We start from the raw sequence: 6,093 nt of genomic DNA, 5'->3' as shown, positions 1-6,093 counted from the left end.
AATATCTGCAATTTAAAAAAAAAATCGTTAAAATCCTTGCTTTTTTTGCGGCAGTTATAAGCGATTTCATCAAAAGTTGCTATTAAGAGAGGAAAAAAGAAGCGTTCGTTCTCAAAAAGAAAAAAATTCATTATTCAAAAAAATCGCATTTCTGAGCAAAAAGAAAAAATACGTGTCTCCTTAAATTGTTCAAGGAACAATCCCTGTGAGTTTTATCGCAAACTTAAATTCACTTTCCCCCGGCCTGGGTGATTTGAGATGGAATGAGCCTACTACAAATTTGATTTCATTATTAATATTAGGTGGATTAAGGCAACGATAGAATTTTTAAAAGAAAATTAGTCTACTACGGTACATTCCGTTTAGCTGCCTATTCGCTTAGCTGTTTTTGTATAGTTGCACTTTTCCGGTAGAATGTTTATTTCGGAAGGAGTTTTATTCATTATGAATGAACATTTTTCGTTTAGCAGCATCGCGTGATCAAAAAAACGATTTAATCTTTCCATTTCGAAATAGTCTAAAGACTGTAAGATTAAATAAAATTATAGTTTAAAAAACTAAAAGCTCATTATTATAATTTCCATTCGTACTGTTATCAGGTATGTAATTTGATAATAGAAATCGCTGCATCTTTTAGGCGCATCAATATTACATAGTTACATCCCGAGCTAATAAACGGGAGTTAAAAAAACACAGTTTTGAATATCCAAGTGATATAATAGATGAATGCATATTTATCCCCCTTTTACAAAGACATTTATATATACTTAACTCTAAACGCCTCCCACATATACATATGTCTGCATACCAAATTTCAAGTTCATGTGACTATTTATAGCTGATTAAAAATTCCATGGCTATGCTCCACGTTCCCGTTTACAAACTCATGTATACAAACCTTACTATAAGCACCTACCATGGATATGTATTCATACCAAAGTTCATATTCTTGTGAATTGTAGTTCCGAAGTTGTAGCTGATGCAAAATTTCACGCCTCTGGGATTTGCCCTTTCAAATGACTCACCTATATATACCTTACTATAAGCATTCCTCATAGACCGTCACACCAAATTTCAATGTCACGCCCTCTTGTACAAACTCATTTATATACACCCTGCTATAAGCACTTACCATAGATATAGTATCTGAATTCCAATTCAATCTCATGTGACTTATGGTTCCGAAGTTATAGCTGGTAAAAAATTTTACGCCTATGGGATGTGCCACACCCCCTTTTATAATCTCATTTATATATGAGCCATTCTTTTTTCAGTCGGACTGATTTCGTAAAGAAAGTTGTCATGGCTCCGATTCGCTTCAAATTTTGTTTATGGGTTCTATACATGAAATAAGCTAACACGTATTCGAGGAATTTTTTTTTATCTTTTTTCTTCGGAGATTTGATCTGTAAAAATTTGAATTTTTAGCGTAGAGACTTCACCTTAACGTCGTTTTAAAGCTAAAGAAACGGGTTTAACATTTATATATATAAGATGGTCAAGATTGTCCTAACTTAGCTATTAACAACTGAACTTTTTGAAGTTGACTTGCATAGTGAAGACCAGTAAATTAGGGATTCAAAATTATACCATCGTAATCCTTATTTAATTCTCTGGAAAAAACGTGGTGAAAAATGGCGGTTTTTCAAGAACTATTTTTAAAATATTATTCTTTATGATGAGATGGTTTATTTTGTGAGAGTCAAAAATTGTTTGTAATTTATTTTCGAAAACTTATGATGAGATATAGATATAGATAAGGTGTTAAACATCGAGTTTTTGCAAACAGTAAAATTTTATTGCGGATTCCGATAGAATACCTATCCAGAAGTAATATTTTTGGAACAAATGTTGTTAAAGAAGCGATATTCTGTCGAAATCCGCAATAAAATCCGCGTTTTGCTAACTTTAGTACTGCAATATTGCCACGCCCTTTTCAAGGGGTTTGTCGCCTTACAGAAAAATCTGAGCCTTTTCAGTACTTGTACATATTTGCAATACTTTTCCCAATTAAAAAAAAAGGATGAACAAGTAATGCTTAGTTCGCTGTCTGTACAATAACTGGTTTCATTAATGCCAAAGCTGCTCTTGCAGACTGAAAGTTTTATCAACAATATGTATATGTATTTACAGTATGACCGAAATGACATTGCACATGCAAAGCGCAGAGAACAGAAAATGAAAAAGGTGATAGCAACTAGATACATTATGCTTATATACAAGTATGAACATACAATTGCAAAGTAAATACATAAGTCGTACTACAGTGAGGAGAAAAAATACTGGAGTAAATAAATTTCGTAATACAATGTTGTTGTCAAAGGTTTAGCTGTTCTCTAAACAATAAGTTTTCCAAAATAAATTACAAAAAATTAATGTTTCTTACAAAATAAACCATCTCGTCATAAAGAAAAATACTTTAAAAATAGTTCTTGAAAAACCCCCATTTTTTTGAACCACGTTTTTTATAGAGAATTAAACAAGGGCTATGATGGTATAATTTTCAATCTCTAATTTACTGGTCTTCACTATGCAAATCAACTTAAAAAAGTGCAGCTGTTAATAGCTAAGTTAGCTTTAGGAAAATCTTGACCATCTTATATATATAAATGTTAAGCCCGTTTTTATAGCTTTAAAACGACGTGCAGAACCCGAGATAGATTTGAAGAAGTACATGATTAGTCAGAATCACGAAAAAATGCAAATTTTGACAGATCATATCTCCGAAGAAAAAAGATTTAAAAAAATTTCCTCGAACACGTGTTAGCTTATTTTATGTATAGAACCCATAAAAAAAATGTGTGACACCAAATTTGGTGTCCGATATGAAAAAGAATGTCTCATATAGCCTACTATTAGCAACTACCATAGATATATATGTACACCAAATTTCAAGTTCATGTGACTAATGGTTCCGAAGTTATAGCTGATAAAAAATTTTCACGCTCATGGAAGGTGCCGCGCCCCGTTTTACAAACTAATTACAAACTATACCCTACTATAAGCACTAGGGATGCCAAAATATCACGAAAATTGGGATTCCGGGATTTCGGGATATTTTTTAGGTAATCCCGGGATCCCGGAATTCAAATTGAGTCATAAATTTTATGAATATGAGTAAAAATTCAATATCTGAAAGCATTTAAACATACCATTAAATAAAACTATTTAAAATTTACGATAAACTGATTGTAAAACTCATATATCGCTAGCTTAGAGTTAAAGGTTGCTAACTTCACTTTTAATGAAAAATCATATTTTTATATAAGAGGCTAGATAAATTAATATTGCATCGTTTCGAAAAGGGTAAAGGTCCTTGTCCCCCCTAAATTTCATTCTGGCTACGCCGATGGATCGAATCCCTTTGATTCGTATGGAGTTTTGCTTTGCTTTAAACAGGCAAAATGTTGTATTCAAAGTTTTGCGAAATACTTGAAGAAAATGGCTATACGAAGTTTTTTCCTCTCCTGTACAATTTTTAAATTGGGACTTAGCAACTTTGCACTCTACGCCAGCGATATTTATTTATTCAATCAGACAAATTTTAAAGTAAAACATTTTTTTAATTATATTTAAAAAACCATGTGATTGGGGAACGTATACATCACAAATAATAATTTAAATACCAGGTACTTTTGAAAGTAACGATAAATAAAAAAACATAAAACAAAAATATACAAAAACAATTTCTCTAAACATGTTTATTCTACTCTATAAAGAAATGGCGAATGGAGAATTTGTTGCCATTTTTTTTCGCAATTTACTAGAAATTTTGGGGGTGTACGAGTCAAACGGATCTCAGAATCGGATTCAGCGGGTCGAAATACATGTTGGTAGGTGGGTCTGGTTAAAAACACACACCCCTTATTTCCGGTGTTGTTATTATTGCACTTAAAATGTTTTCATAAGAGCAGTAAAGCATTCAAAGCGGAGTCTTCTAAGCTTGCCCTGCAGTTTTTACATACAAAACCTACTGATGAAAAACATATTTCGGCATCAACGCTTTTAGGCTGAACTGCCACCCCTATCTCCTCCATTACAAAATATTTTAACTTCTTTTACCAGCACGTCGGTCAAATTATAAGTTTTTCGATTTGAGGAAGTTTTGAGTAGATTGAACTAAGAAATTATCTAACTTTTCCTTAAAACTCTCTGTTTCGTTTACATTAGCGACGCTATGAGTAAATTCATTGAACTTTTCTTCCAAAAAGGCTCAGACTGCATTTTAAAAGTACAGTTTCAAGCTTTTTGTTAATTGCAGTCAAAACGGCATTTTACAAAAATCATACTTCAAAATTTATAAATAAATTCGTACTATCAATTCGGTATTTCAAGATTTTCGGGATCCGGAATTTCCGGGACGTCAAAAGCACCGGGATCCCGGGATAGGCATCCCTAATAAGCACCCACCATAGATACGTCTGCGCACCAAATTTCAATTTCGCCTGACATATGGTTCCGATAGTTATAGCTGATACAATTTTCCACGCCTAGGGATGTGCCACGCCCCCTTTTACAAATTTACATATAAGCACCTACCGTAGATGCGTCTGCATACAAAATTTCAATTTCATGTGACTTATGGTTCCGAAGTTATAGCTGATACAATTATTCACTCCTATTGGATGTGCCACGCCCCCTTTTACAAAATCATTTATATATACCCTCCTATAGGCACCTGCCCTTGATATGTCTGCATACTAAATTTCAAGTTCGTGGGACTTATAGTTCCGAAGTTATAGCTGATAAAAAATTTCACGCCTTCCAGGACAAAAGATCTGCACCGTTGGCTCGATTTTCAAAAATGTCAAATTAAAGCGCTTGGCCTGTACATGTGCAAACTGTTGTTTTTTTTTTTAAGAGTAGCCACATATTGAACAATTAATTCCAAAAAATTTAATAATCAATGCCCTCATATCCGTTCGTTCGATTTTCCAAAATCATGTATCAAATTAAAAAGCTTAGACTGCAGATCAGGGTGTCCAGATTGTTTAAAAAAAACGCAATTTCTGAAAACTAAAATCCAAAAAGCGCCAATTTTTTTAACAAAATTCATGAAATCGATTTATTAAATCGTTTATTTTAAAAATGAGATCTTGTTATAATATAGTTTTTAAAACCAACGAATATAATACTTTCAGATGGTAATAATCAGGGAAAAGATTTTTAGGACCTAAAAACCTATAAAAAAGGGCAAAATAAAATAAGGAAATAGGCTGGAAAAGGCAAAATAAATTAGTGAAAAAGGCAAGAAAAGGCACTAGGTGTTGCAAAAAAGGCAAAAAAAGGCGAAACAAAATATCGAAAAAGGCAGGAAAAGGCACTAGGTATTGCAAAAAAAGCAAAAAGAAAGGTTTATATTACAAGTAAAAAGAGAAAAACTATGAACTAGTTTCATTATATGAAACATTTTTACTTAGAATCTTTGACTATTTTATCCTTTCTAGTTTCTAACTCATAAAACTTTAATCTGTATAGTTGTAGTAACATTGAACCACAAGATGCATTTTGAAGTTTTCTGGCAGCATTTTCATTCGATTTTCGCGAAGAAAAGCCTTGAATGTACTAAATGTGTGCTCGACGTAAGTTGATACAAGCGGCGCCCAATTTAAATATGGAACGTTTGAAACGTTCATATTATCAGGAATAAGGGCGTTTTCCTTGCCCTTTACAATTTTATCCACACCCCTTATTGTCTCCAAGCCTTCGTTAGCTGAGATAACGGCTTTGAATTTTACCAACACCAATTTGCCAAGAGGTCTCTGCGCTTCTATAAGCCGCATGGGCAATGTGTATATTTTTTTATTCTTAAAAAAAAATTGTAAATGCTATAATCACTTTTTTAAAGGTAGAAAAGGCAGATATCTTAAAAAAGGCAAAAAAAAGGCAACATCAAATGTGTATATATGGAATCAGGGAAAGCTAAGTCGTGGACATCCTTAATCGAATATAGTCTATCTCTTTAGCAGAAAAAAAGGCAATTTCCATAAAATTCGTTCCCTGGTAATAATAAATAACACAAATCAGTTATATAATAGTGGCGTACAAACAATTTTCTCTAAAAATACGCATACTTTTTAAAAATATGTGTTT

At 32.7% G+C, this 6,093-nt stretch overlaps 1 protein-coding gene across 3 annotated transcripts in view; it reads right to left on the bottom strand.

The window, feature by feature from the left end:
* The window catches only part of LOC118742329, a 212,823-nt gene that overhangs the window by 46,626 nt on the left and 160,104 nt on the right, over positions 1 to 6,093 (bottom strand). The window lies entirely within an intron of this gene.

Source organism: Rhagoletis pomonella, unplaced genomic scaffold (genome assembly GCF_013731165.1).
Source record: "Rhagoletis pomonella isolate Grant_MI unplaced genomic scaffold, Rhpom_1.0 Rhpom_scaffold_00007, whole genome shotgun sequence".
Classification (NCBI taxonomy): domain Eukaryota; kingdom Metazoa; phylum Arthropoda; class Insecta; order Diptera; family Tephritidae; genus Rhagoletis; species Rhagoletis pomonella.
This window is presented reverse-complemented; position numbering and strand designations above follow the sequence as displayed.